Source organism: Stenella coeruleoalba (genome assembly GCF_951394435.1).
Source record: "Stenella coeruleoalba genome assembly, chromosome: 9".
In the NCBI taxonomy this organism is placed as follows: Eukaryota; Metazoa; Chordata; class Mammalia; order Artiodactyla; family Delphinidae; genus Stenella; species Stenella coeruleoalba.
Window position 1 is genome coordinate 51,130,058 of NC_137155.1, and position 14,617 is coordinate 51,144,674.

The window sequence follows — 14,617 nt, forward strand, 5'->3', positions numbered from 1 at the left end:
AACATATGAAGTGTCTGAGTAATACGTATAAGATGATTCCATATCGGAAAGAAACATATGTGTATGGATAGATATAGATACAAATATACATACAGACATATAGATATTTGTATGTGTATGTATGAGCACATAGAAAGGTATAGAAGGAAACACACCAAAGTGTTAACATAAGATACCGCCAGATATGTAGAACTGAACGGATAAAGGGTAAGCTCACTTATTTTTTACATACCCCTATATTGTTTGAATTGTATAATTAACATGTCTGACAACGTAATTTTTGAAAATACTAAAGCGGGAAAGTATGTATAATAAATTAAGGTCTTTTAAGTTTTTGAAACAAACAAAAAAATTTTCATTAAATATTAAGCATCAACTCTGTCCTATGAGTGTGTCTCAACTACTAAGCATAGGTTGAACTTTAATTAAATCAAATAAGAAGGATATCATCACACCTTTTAGCATACCACAAAATTGCTGAAGATATCTTTAAAAGACTTAAGGCAGAGTCCTCTAGTCATGATCAAAAACTAACAATTTATCACAAGATTAGATGCACTGACGTGTTTCACTCAATTTTCACTCAAGAGTTCACGTGTTTCTCTTACAGATGTGAAAGCAAGAGGCAATAGATGTGATATGGATACGAAACCACCCACACCACTGAGACAACTGAATTATAACTATAAAATATAAACACATGAACCTGAGGAGTCAAAGAACCCTAAACACAAGAAATACAAAGAAAATAACATGTAGGCACATCAAAATCAAGTTGCTTAAAACCAGTGATAAAGAGAATATCTTAAAAGGGAGCCAGAGGGAAAAAAGTACTTTAAAAGATAAGACAGCAAATATTTGGAAACTAAACAACACAAAAGGGGAATTAGAAAGTATCTTGAACTAAATGAAAATAGTTAAACAGAATATGAAAATGGCAGATACAGCTTAAATAGTACTTTAGCTGTAGAAAAACTTATAATGGTAAATGCATATAGTGGAAAAAAATTCAAATCAATAAGATTACACCTTCAAATACTAGTAACTAGAAAAAGAAGGGAAATTAAAACCTAAAATAAGCAGAGAATTAAAATGATGAAAAAATATCATTATGGAAATAAATGAAATAGAAAATGAAAAACAATAAAGAAAATCAATGAAACTGAAAGCTAGTTTTCAGAGAAGATTAAAAAAAAAAGAAAGGATACTCCTCTAGCCAGACTGATAAGAGCAGAAAGGTAAAGAACTTATATTGCCAATAACAGATATGAGAGAGATGACATCACTACAGATTCCACAGGTATCATCAACAACTTTATGCCAATAGGTTCAGCAACTTAGATGAAGCAAATTCCGTGAAAGATGAAAACAACCCAAGCTCACTTGAGAATAAATAGATAAGTTGAATAGTCCTATGTCTACCTATGTCTATTAAGGAAATTAAAAGTGTAACCAAAAATGTTATCACAAAGAAAATGCCAGGGCCAGACAACATTACTGGTGAAGTAAACCAAACATTTAAGGGAAAAAAATAACATCAATTCCACAGAAATGCTTCCAAAATATTAAAGAGAAGGGGATACTTCCCCACTCACTATATGAAGCCAGCATCATTCCAACACCAAAACCAGACAAAAGCATTAGAAGAAAACTACAGATCAATTTCTCTCATGAATAAAGATGCAAAACTTATTGGCAATTTTTAAAATGTTGAATCCAATAATATATAAAAAGGATAATAAATAATGAAAAAGTAGTATTAATCCCAGGAACGCAGGGTTGGCTTAACACTCTAAAATGTGTAATTCACCATTTTAGTATACAATGTCAGGCAATCTCTAAAATGGCTCCCAGTGATAGCCACTTCCAGATAGTCACATTCTTACTTAGTACACAGATCTTGAGTTTGGGTTGTATTTGTTGACTTATATCCAATAAACAGAATATGGCAGAAATCATGGGCTATCACTTCTGAGAAAAGATTATAAAAAAACTGTGGTTTCTGCACTGGTACACTCTCAGTCCTATTCCCTTTCTCTTAGATCACTATCCCAAGGCAAAAGCCAACTGCCATGTTAGGAGGCAGCTCTGTGGAGAGGCACATTTATGGAAGGACTGAGGACTGCAAACAACCACAAGAGTTGAGCCTGCAAATGCAACCACAGCCCCAGCCTCCTGCTTGACTGGAACCTCATACAACACGCTGAGCCACAGGCACCCAGCTAAGGCGCCCTGGATTCTAAACCCACAGTAACTGTTAAACTGAATGCCTTTCTCCTAAGTACAGGAACAAATCAAGGATGTCCACTCTCATTATGTTGACTCAACACTGTATTACAAGTTCCAGACAATGCCACAAGGCAAGAAAAAAGAAAAAAAAAATCTACATTGGAAAGGAAGAAATAAAACCAACTTTATTCACAGAAGACATTATCATCTCCGTTGAAAATCCAATGAAATCTCCCCCCCCCAAAAAAAACACTAGAATTAGTAAGTTTATCAAGGGTACAAGATATAAGATCAATATACAAAATTCATTTGTATTTCCAGATACTAACAACAATCAGAAATTTAAATTTTAAAAACACAATTTACAACAGCTTCAAACAATTTAAAATATTTACTGATAAATCTGACAAAATATGTGCAATATTTGTACACAGAAACTATAAAGTATGGCTGAGAAAAAGAAAAAAAAAAACAAAGGAGCCAATCAGGGACTTCCCTGGTGGCTCAGTGGTTAAGAATCTGCCTGCCAACACAGGAGACACGGGTTTGAACCCTGGTCTGGGAAGATCCCACATGTCGCGGAGCAACTAAGCCAGTGTGCCACAACTACTGAGCCTGCGCTCCAGAGTCCAAGAGCCACAACTACTGAGAGAAGCCACCACAATGCAAAGTGCACACACTGCAATGAAGAGTAGCCCCCCTTGCTGCAACTGGAGAAAGCCTGTGCACAGCAATGAAGACTGAACACAGCCAAAATTAAATAAAATAAAAATAAATTTATTTTAAAAACCCAGCAATCTTGACACAAAAATAATAAACACATATATTCATAAAATGCTATCATAAAAGTATTTTTAAACTACAAGTTCATTGTGACAGGCAGAATTCTACAGTGACACCCAATGTCCAGCCTTTGAATAATCCCCTCCCCTTTGAGAGTGAATATGTTGAGATATCACATCATGATTCCATTATGTGATATGGCAAATGGGCGATTACCCTGGGTGGGCCTGACCTAATCAGGTGAGTTCTTTCTTTTTTTAAAAAAAAATTATTTATTTATTTATGGCTGTGTTGGCCTTTGTTTCTGTGCCCAGGCTTTCTCTAGTTGTGGCAAGTGGGGGTCACTCTTCATCGCGTTGCGCGGGCCTCTCACTGTCGCGGCCTCTCTTGTTGCAGAGCACAGCCTCCAGACGCGCAGGCTCAGTAATTGTGGCTCACAGGCCCAGTTGCTCTTAGGTATGTGGGATCCTCCCAGACCAGGGCTCGAACCCGTGTCCCCTGCATTGGCAGGCAGATTCTCAACCACTGCGCCACCAAGGAAGCCCCTTAGGTGAGTTCTTTAAAAGCAGAGCATTTTCTCTAGTTGGTCGCAGAAGAGAAAGTCAGAGGTGTGATCTGGCTAGCCTGGAAGAAAGCCAACATTTCATGCTGTGATCTTCCTATGGGGGCCACACGGCACAGAAATGGGGGGCAGGCTCTAAAGGCTGAGAATAGTCACTGGCTGACAACCCGCAGGAAAACGGGACCACTGTCCTACAACCACAAGAAAATGAGTTCTGCCAACAGCTACAAGTTCTGCTTGTAGGAGGATCTTGAGCCCCAGGTGAGACCAACACCTTGATTTCAGTCCAGTAAGACCTAGGGCTGAGAAACCAGGTATGCCGTGCCTAGCCTTTTAAACTACAGAAACTGTGAGATAATAAGCTACTAACTACATGGTCATGTGTTACACACCAATTGAAAACTAATACACTCACTTTACTGAAATTGCCTATAAGCACTCTGATATTTGAGCACAATGTTCTTAGGAACATGTTGCAGATACCACTTTCTGTATTTGATACACTGTATCAGATCCAGGATAGATAAGCAATGATTCCTAGGACTGCTATCAATAAATGACCATATACTGAGAGTTTTCTGCACGACATAACTCCATCAGCACTATAAAGCCCACGAACAAATTCTCCACATAATTAAATTTATACGCAATTTATGGTCTCCACTTCGCCTGGGTTTGTGCGAATAAAACCAGTATCAGGGACGAGGGGAAGATGGCGGAAGAGTAAGACGCGGAGATCACCTTCATCCCCACAGATACACCAGAAATACATCTACACGTGGAACAACTCCTACAGAACACCTACTGAACGCTGGCAGAAGACCTCAGACCTCCCGAAAGGCAAGAAACTCCCCCACGTACCTGGGTAGGGCAAAAGAAAAAACAGAGACAAAAGAATAGGGATGGGACCTGCACCAGTGGGAGGGAGCTGTGAAGGAAGAAGGGTTTCCACACACGGGCAGAGACTGCGGGTAGCGGAGGGGGGAAGCTTCGGAGCCACGGAGGAGAGCTCAGCAACAGGGGTGCGGAGGGCAAAGCGGAGAGATTCCCGCACAGAGGATCGGTGCCAACCAGCACTCACCAGCCCGAGAGGCTTCTCTGCTCACCCGCTGGGGCGGGCGGGTTTGCGAGCTGAGGCTCGGGCTTTGGTCGGAGCGCAGGGAGAGAATTGGGGTTGGCGGCGTGAACACAGCCTGAAGGGGTTAGTGCGCCACAGCTGGCCGGGAGGGAGTCCGGGGAAAAGTCTGGACCTGCCAAAGACGCCAGAGACTTTTTCTTACCTCTTTATTTCCTGGTGCGCGAGGAGAGGGGATTCAGAGCGCTGCTTAAAGGAGCTCCAGAGACGGGCGCAAGCTGCGGCTAAAAGCGCGGACCCCAGAGACGGGCATGAGACGCTAAGGCTGCTGCTGCCGCCACCAAGAAGCCTGTGTGCGAACACAAGTCACTATCCACACCCCTCTTCCGGGGAGCCTGTGCAGCCCGCCACTGCCAGGTTCCTGGGATGCAGGGACAACTTCCCCGGGAAAACGCACGGCGAGCCCCAGGCTGCTGCAACGTCACATCCGCCTCTGCCGCCGCAGGCCCGCCCCGCACGCCGTGCCCCTCCCTCCCCGGCCTGGGTGAGCCAGAGTCCCCGAATCAGCGGCTCCTTTAACCCCGTCCTGTCTGAGCGAAGAACAGACGCCCTCCGGAGACGTACACGCAGAGGCGGGGCCCAATCCAAAGCTGAGCCCCTGGGAGCTGTGAGAGCAAAGAAGAGAAAGGGAAATCTCTCCCAGCAGCCTCAGGTGCCGCGGATTAAAGCTCCACAATCAATTTGATGTACCCTGCATCTGTGGAATACATGAATAGAAAACGAATCATCCCAAATTGAGGAGGTGAACTTTAAGAGTAAGATTTATGATTTCTTCCCCTTTTCCCCTTTTTGTGAGTGTGTATGTGTATGCTTCTGTGTGAGATTTTGTCTGTATAGCTTTGCTTCCACCATTTGTCCTAGGGTTCTATCCATCCGTTTTTTTGTTTTAAGTTTTTTTCTTAATAATTAATTTTAATAACTTTATTTTACTTTATCTTCTTTCTTTCTTTCTTCCTTCCTCCCTTTCTTTCTTTCTTTTCTTCCCTTCCCTCCTTTAGACAACAAATCATCCCACATTGAGGAGGTGGACTTTAAGAGCAAGATTTATGATTTTTTTCCCCTTTTCCCCTTTTTGTCAGTGTGTATGTGTATGCGTCTGTGTGAGATTTTGTCTGTATTGCTCTGCTTCCACCATTTGTCCTAAGGTTCTATCCGTCTGGTTTTTTTAAAATTTTTTTTCTTAATAATTATTTTTTAATTTAATAACTTTATTATATTTTACTTTATCTTTTCGTTTTTCCTTCCTTCCCTCCCTCCCTTCCTTCCTTCCTCCCACCGTCCCTCCCTCCCTCCCTCCTTTCTTTCTTTCCTTCTTTCCTTCTTTTCTTCCTTCTTCCTTCCTTCCTTCCCTCCTTTCTTCCTTTCTTTCTTTCTTCCTACTTCTACTAATTCTTACTCTCTACTTTTTCTCCCTTTTATTCTGAGCTATGTGGATGAAAGGCTCTTGGTGCTGCAGCCAGGAGTCAGTGCTGTGCCTCTGAGGCGGGAGAGCCAACTTCAGCGCACTGGTCAACAAGAGACCTCCCAGCTCCACATAACATCAAACGGCGAAAATCTCCCAAAGATCTCCATCTCAACACCAGCACCCAGCTTCACTCAACGACCAGCAAGCTACAGTGCTGGACACCCTATGCCAAACAACTAGCAAAACAGGAACACAACCCCACCCATTAGCAGAGAGGCTGCCTAAAATCATAATAAGTCCACAGACACCCCAAAACACACCACCAGACGTGGACCTGCCCACCAGAGAGACAAGATCCAGCCTCATCCACCAGAACACAGGCACTAGTCCCCTCCACCACAAAGCCTACACAACCCACTGAACCAACCTTAGCCACTAGGGACAGACACCAAAAACAACGGGAACTAGGAACCTGCAGCCTGCAAAAAGGAGACCCCAAACACAATAAGATAAGCAAAATGAGAAGACAGAAATACACACCGCAGATGAAGGAGCAAGATAAAAACCCACCAGGCCTAACAAATGAAGAGGAAATAGGGAGTTACCTGAAAAAGAATTCAGAATAATGATAGTAAAGATGATCCAAAATCTTGGAAATAGAATAGACAAAATGCAAGAAACATTTAACAAGGACCTAGAAGAACTAAAGATGAAACAAACAGTAATGAATAACACAATAAATTAAATGAAAAATACTCTAGATGGGATCAATAGCAGAATAACTGAGGCAGAAGAACGGATAAGTGACCTGGAAGATAAAATAGTGGAAATAACTACTGCAGAGCAGAATAAAGATAAAAGAATGAAAAGAACTGAGGACAGTCACAGAGACCTCTGGGACAACATCAAACGCACCAACATTCGAATTATAGGGGTCCCAGAAGAAGAAGAGAGAAAGAGAGGGACTGCGAAGATATTTGAAGAGATTATAGTTGAAAACTTCCCTAATATGGGAAAGGAAATAGTTAATCAAGTCCAGGAAGCACAGAAAGTCCCATACAGGATAAATCCAAGGAGAAATACGCCAAGACACATATTAATCAAACTGTCAAAAATTAAATACAAAGAAAGCATACTAAAAGCAGCAAGGGAAAAACAACAAATAACACACAAGGGAATCTCCATAAGGTTAACAGCTGATCTTTCAGCAGAAACTCTGCAAGCCAGAAGGGAGTGGCAGGACATATTTAAAGTGATGAAGGAGATAAACCTGCAACCAAGATTACTCTACACAGCAAGGATCTCATTCAGATTTGATGGAGAAATTAAAACCTTTACAGACAAGCAAAACCTGAGAGAGTTCAGCACCACCAAACCAGCTTTACAACAACTGCTAAAGGAACTTCTCTAGGCAAGAAACACAAGAGAAGGAAAAGACATACAATAACGAACCCAAAACAATTAAGAAAATGGGAATAGGAACATACATATCGATAATTACCTTAAATGTAAATGGACTAAATGCTCCCACCAAAAGACACAGACTGGCTGAATGGATACAGAAACAAGACCCATATATTTGCTGTCTACAAGAGACCCACTTCAGACCTAGAGACACATACTAACTGAAAGTAAGGGGATGCAAAAAGATATTCCATGCAAATGGAAACCAAAAGAAAGATGGAGTAGCGATTTTCATATCAGACAAAATGGACTTTAAAATAAAGACTATTAGAAGAGACAAAGAAGGACACTACATAATGATCAAGGGATCGATCCAAGAAGAAGACATAACAATCGTAAATATTTATGCACCCAACATATGAGCACCTCAATATAAGGCAAATACTAACAGCCATAAAAGAGGAAATCAACAATAACACAATCATAGTAGGGGACTTTAACACCCCACTTTCACCAATGGACAGATCATCCAAAATGAAAATAAATAAGGAAACACAAGCTTTAAATGATACATTAAACAAGATGGACTTAATTGATATTTATAGGACACTCCATCCAAAAACAACAGAATACACATTTTTCTCAAGTGCTCATGGAACATTCTCCAGGATAGATCATATCTTGGGTCACAAATCAAGCCTTGGTAAATTTAAGAAAATTGAAATTGTATCAAGTATCTTTTCCGACCACAATGCTATGAGACTAGATATCAATTACAGGAAAGATATACAGACTGCCAACCAACACATGAAAGAATGCTCAATATCATTAATCATTAGAGAAATGCAAATCAAAACTACAATGAGATATCATCTCACACCAGTCAGAATGGCCATCATCAAAAAATCTAGAAACAATAAATACTGGAGAGGGTGTGGAGAAAAGGGAACACTCTTGCACTGCTGGTGGGAATGTGAATTGGTACAGCCACTATGGAGAACAGTATGGAGGTTCCTTCAAAAACTACAAATAGAACTACCATATGACCCAGCAATCCCACTACTGGGCATATACCCTGAGAAAACCATAATTCAAAAAGAGTCATGTACCAAAGTGTTCATTGCAGCTCTATTTACAATAGCCCGGAGATGGAAACAACCTAAGTGTCCATCATCGGATGAATGGATAAAGAAGATGTGGCACCTATATACAATGGAATATTACTCAGCCATAAAAAGAAACGAAATTGAGCTATTTGTAATGAGGTGGATAGACCTAGAGTCTGTCATACAGTGTGAAGTAAGTCAGAAAGAGAAAGACAAATACCGTATGCTAACACATATATGGAATTTAAGAAAAAAGAATGTCATGAAGAACCTAGGGGTAAGACAGGAATAAAGACACAGTCCTACTAGAGAATGGACTTGAGGATATGGGGAGGGGGAAGGGTGAGCTGTGACAAAGCGAGAGAGAGGCATGGACATATATACACTATCAAACGTAAGGTAGATAGCTAGTGGGAAGCAGCCGCATAGCACAGGGAGATCAGCTGGGTGCTTTGTGATCGCCTGGAGGGGTGGGATAGGGTGGGTGGGAGGGAGGGAGACGCAAGAGGGAAGAGATATGGGAACATATGTATATGTATAACTGATTCACTTTGTTATAAAGCAGAAACTAACACACCATTGTAAAGCAATTATACCCCAATAAAGATGTTAAAAAAAAAAAAAACAGTATCAGGCCTGCTTTATGTAGGCATCTTCATCCAGGAAAGTCATCTATACTTGAGTTTTCCACATACAGCAAAGTGACTGTTCTGGAAAAGTTTCAAGTTTCCAATATTTGGGACAAACAAACTTAAACATGATCTGGCCATCTCTGTTAACCACAAGCACAACAGAAAGCAGACTCCAGGCCCTTCATAAGGCTATGGGGAAGCAGCCTCACTGACCTCATGGGCTTGTCAGACCCTGAAGAGAAGAGGGAGGGCTTGGGTGTGGGGAAGAATCCAGACAAGATGAAGTAAGAATGGCACTCATTCCCCTTAGCTGCAATCTCTGGCATACTATAGAATAAAATTATTGAAGTGCACAGGGTACGTGAAGAGAAGAGTGAGCTGACTAGAGTCCTAGCAATGAAAGAGGGTTCTAGAAGACAGATTATACATTAATGCTACTCCCCAGTGCCCAGATCTTCATTTGAATCTTTCCATCAACCTGTCAGCAATCTAAATAAACATTTCCCCTCCCCAAATAGAATCTTTCTTCCTACAACAAGATGCTTGTGGTCAGTGCAGATACAATCTCATAATATAAGAAAACTAGAGGACAAAAGCATGTATGTCAAATTGGAAAAAAATCAGTAGGAACCCATAACCTCAAAAAGGCAGATTTTTTCAACCACCCAATAGTAGCCCTTTGATCCACTGCTAACTTTCATGTGTACCCCCAGTGCCTAGATTCTGGTCTATGTTCCAGTTCCCCACTATGAAAAAAGAGGAATCCTTGGAAGTAACCTGATTCCAGTTCACAGAGCAGGAAGCGCAAAACAGCTGTGAAATATCCAGCTGTTACCAGAAAACTAGGATCCTTTCAAAAATGTCAGTGACCGTGCTAGAAGGACAAAGGAATCTGGCTATAGGGATTCCTACTGGCCAAACTGTGATTACATATTTGAGCATCAAAAGGAAAATAAAATTATGGTTAAATGGAACAAGAGAGTTATTGAAAGACCCTGAGTTCATTATGATTTTGAGAAAGAAAAGTCAATATAAACGACAAATGGCAGTTATATGGAAGGATGAATATAACAGGATATATAGTTGGTTTTCACACATAGAACTGTGAGTAAGCCAAGTAGTGCCAGAAAAAGTAGGAATTGCACCAAGAATAGGAATGATTGCTCAAAGCTTGTGGAGAGGGGGTCTACACAGCACAAGTGTAGAAAGAACAGCAACACGGATGTTCCACTAACAGACCAGGTCAATATAACACAGTAATAAACAAAGGGTATGTGATGTTGCCTAAGCAACATTTTACAAAGAATACATTTAGTGGAGAGACACCAGATTGTAAAGAAAATTTATTGTGAAGTCAATGTGGAATGCATTTTTTGGAAATAAGTTAAATTTTAGTAACTAAGTGAAATTTAACCCTTAAATAGAAAATTCAACTTGACTGCTAACCAATGACTTAGATCTGAATCACTTTGGAAAAATCAACCAAGGCCCCAACAGTCTACAACTCAGATCCTGTAATCCCAGCTATTCGGAGAAGGCATTGTTTTACTTGTGGATTTGTAAAGATTACACAACTCCAAGAAGATTCAAAAATATTACTAGTGAAACCCCTGGAAGGAATCTACTAATTAGATCTATAACCCTAGGAAGGCATAAAAAGAAATATAGAAGTAATATGAAATTAATTAAACCCACAGTGTTGGTGTTTTAAAATAGGATGAGTGTAAGTGTAGTAATATTATGTGCAATAATCATATTTGTGCATGTTTTCTTTGTTTAAAGTATCTGAAATATGTTTAAATAATCAGTCACACTAAATTAGTATTTGAAATTAAGGGAATTTAGTTAAGTCAGTCATCCATGCTTAAGTAGACTGAGACAAATTGCTTTCCAAAATTACATTTATTAGCTACATATATTTTTAAGGATGTGGGCACTAGCTGTGGATGTTCCAGGCACAGAATACTCTTGGACATGACATTCACCATCAGCTTTCACTGTCCTTTACACATAGTTTGTTAGTGCCCTCTGCACAGGGCACAACAAGCCATAGACTTCCCCCTACACCAAGCCATGGACCAAGTCAGTCACAATAAATAGCTATAGTAGCAGTACTGCCTGAAAACCACAGACATTCCAGTATCAACGGGAAACAGGATATGTTTTCTCTATGATGGCATTTTTTCACACTTCCTTGATCCATTTAGAAACTGAAGTGACAAGATTTATAAAAGCAGGGATGTCTGATGGTACTTGAAAACCATCAGACATAAAAAGAAGAAATAAAAAGAAGAAATCATCACAAATACCAACATAAACTTCTGTTCCTTTATTTTTTCCAGTAAATTCAATAGAACCTAGAATTTCAAACATGGTTAGAGATGCACCCACACGTTTAGATGTTCATCTGAATCAATTATTTTGGTTCACTCATCATTAACAGGGGTCTGTACATTACCTGGCAGACTCAAAACTCAGTAAAAATTGTTAGCAATTCAAACAGTGTTGGAAGCTCCAAAAGTCACAGTTTGACCTACAATTTTAGCTTGGAGCTATGTAAAATCCAAACAACTGTCCCCCAAACTCACAGCAGTGGATTTGAACGAGCACAACTTAATTCAGTTAAGGTTGGCACTCATTTCCGGCAAATTCATTGGGGCTGAAAATTGTCCCTTTGAATCAACCATTTTCTGATGATTGGCATTTTACTGGGTTCAGAGTGTGATCTTCTGTACTTCTTCACTCCACCCTCTTCATGAAGGCAAACACCATAACAAGAATCGGTTTAAGTCATGATCTTTTGCCATTCATGAAAGGAATATCCATGACAGGCCAATGCAAAACTAAAACAGCAAAATTCTTGACACTGAAACAACCTCTTACAATTGTTTTCCCCTCATCTGTTACCTGATGAGGGCCTGACAAACAGTTTTCTCTTACTCAATATCTTCTCTCAAAATCTGTTCCCAATTAAAAAGCCACCATCTGTCATTTACAAGTTTGTGAACACTTAAATCAGAGCATTACCTCTCCCTGGATTATCTGAACTTGAAGCATTATAGCATTAAAAAGCTCCACCCCTTATAAAAGAAATTCAGCTTTCAGGGGTAAGTGGACAAGGTGTTTTGGTAGGAGCGGGGAATGAAGGGGGCGAGGGTAGGAGAAATTTCTAATGCCACTAGAATCATAACCCATGACAGCTGCCTTCACCTCTAACCTAAACCTGCAAGATCTAAAAGTACCTTGTCCTCTCTTTGGTTGTAGTCTTCTCTTTTCTCACCCGTGTGTGTGTGTCTGTGTGTGTACAGAGGTGGCAGTGTGAATAGCTAAAAGGAACAAAAAAATAGAACGTGTTGTCTATGTATATAAAGGGATGTATGCCTGAATGTACTTTTACTTATAGCTATGTTTTATCAGAACAAACATCTTGCCTAAAATCACCTTCAGAACATTAGCGAATATACGGGCAAGCCTGCGGCCCACATTATGTCAGAACTAAGTGACTCAGAACAAGTCACTACAACTCTCTGGGTCTCAGTCTTTTCATCTGTAAAATGACACAGCTGGAGTAAACAGCTCTTCAGGCCTTTCAAAGCTCAACTACTACAAACTCCAGGCAGCAGCTTACAGCTGGTAAATGATTTTAAATAGAGCAACTAGAGAGCTAAGACCAGACAGATAAATTCACTTCTTTGTGCTTCCTTTTACTTCCCCTTTGCCTTAGGATTTTAGGGTTTAGAGAGGAGGCAGTCAGGTTCACACCATAAACACCTCTCCTGAGAGCTCCAGCCTCTGCGGGTGTTCCTTAACTCTAAAATCCTGGCATTGTCTCTCAGTGATGGCATCCTGGGCCTTTTGACTGAGGGATTATTTGTGAGCAGCATGGGGTAGCAGTCACACTGTGGGACGCTGGCAACACTAGTTCTGTCTACTAAACACCAGTCATGCCCCTATGTCACTGTCACCGTCGCAACCAAAAAGCCCTAAGAACTACATCGTTTTTAGACTGTACCTCATAACCCGTCACTTAAATATACATTGTCTTATGTGCTTTCATATAAGCTACTGTGGAGTTTGTTTTGATGCGTTTGGTTTATCTGCTGGGGTGGGAGGAGGTCTTTGTCTTGCTCTGTTTCTCATGTATTTGTATTTCCACAACCAGACTGTAAACACCAGAGCACAGAAACCGCATCTTCCATTTCTTTCACGTTCCCAAAGCTCAAATGGCAGCACAAAACTGGGTGCTCTGGTAATATTTACTCAAAGATGGATTGTTTTCCTTATTATAAGCCTTCCCCTTTAACTAAACATGGGCCATTACAAAAATGAGTCCTAAGAAACTACGTAACGATGAGGCACCTTCTGAGCCGAGATCGTTTCCAGTCAACAAAAAGGCTTAACCAGCTGTTCCCACTTACCAGAATTCAATGTCCACTACTGGGATTTAATTTTAAAATGCTTATTTTTCTACTGACTGGTTTCTTTGGGGTCTGACCTAATTTCATTCAATCCTGAATCCATCAGCTAATGGACACAGTTGAATGGAGAACTCTTGAGGACATCACATTCCTTTATGCCGCTTCAGTGACTGTAGTTTTGTTACAACCTTACTGGGCTTCAGTGCTTATCACCAAGAGACTTGATCGTTGTTTTGCTGATTCTATTATGAAATATTTAGGTGGCCTTCCCAGGAGCTTGTACTTTAATATGCATTACTAAAATAATTTTATTTAGTTGCTTTCCCTTCTGTTACAGTGAGACACTTGATTTAGATATAAGAGATACAGTTTGCTTAAAGGCTGGCATAGATAGATGCATATATTTACTGACCTCTAGGTTCTTTATTTTACACTACTTCCACTAAAAAGTAGCCCATGGGCTTCCCTGGTGGCGCAGTGGTTCAGAGTCCGCCTGCCGATGCAGGGGACACGGGTTCGAGCCCCAGTCCGGGAAGATCCCACATGCCGCGGAGCGGCTGGGCCCGTGAGCCATGGCCGCTGAGCCTGCGCGTCCGGAGCCTGTGCTCCACGATGGGACAGGCCACAACAGTGAGAGGACCGCGTACAGAAAAAAAAAAAAAAAGTAACTAGCCCAAAAAGGTAAGGGAAGAAAGAAGATATGTGAAATTTTCTCACTCCCACTTGGCATCCATAATTATATGCTGATTAAAATTCCATGATTTCATAATGATAAATTTAACATGCAGTTTAATGAATACTCACAGTAAGGGTTGAAATGCCCTCTCTCTGTTGTTAGTTGTGGCCTATTTAGGTTTTTTGGAATGTAGTTATTTTGGGCGATCAGGATTTCATCAGGAATTCTTCTTTAACCCCTGACTGCCTTTGGACCAGCAGCACAGTC

At 40.6% G+C, this 14,617-nt stretch overlaps 1 protein-coding gene across 10 annotated transcripts in view; it reads right to left on the reverse strand.

The window, feature by feature from the left end:
- The window catches only part of CDK14 (cyclin dependent kinase 14), a 591,667-nt gene that overhangs the window by 449,596 nt on the left and 127,454 nt on the right, over positions 1 to 14,617 (reverse strand). Inside the window, exon 1 of one of the 10 annotated variants that reach the window (XM_079931297.1) lies at positions 4,855 to 5,089. The exons of the other annotated variants lie outside the window; for them this stretch is intronic. The gene's annotated coding sequence lies outside the window, so the exon portion shown is untranslated. Of the gene's footprint in view, positions 1 to 4,854; positions 5,090 to 14,617 lie in introns of those variants that run through there. 10 annotated transcript variants of the gene reach the window in all.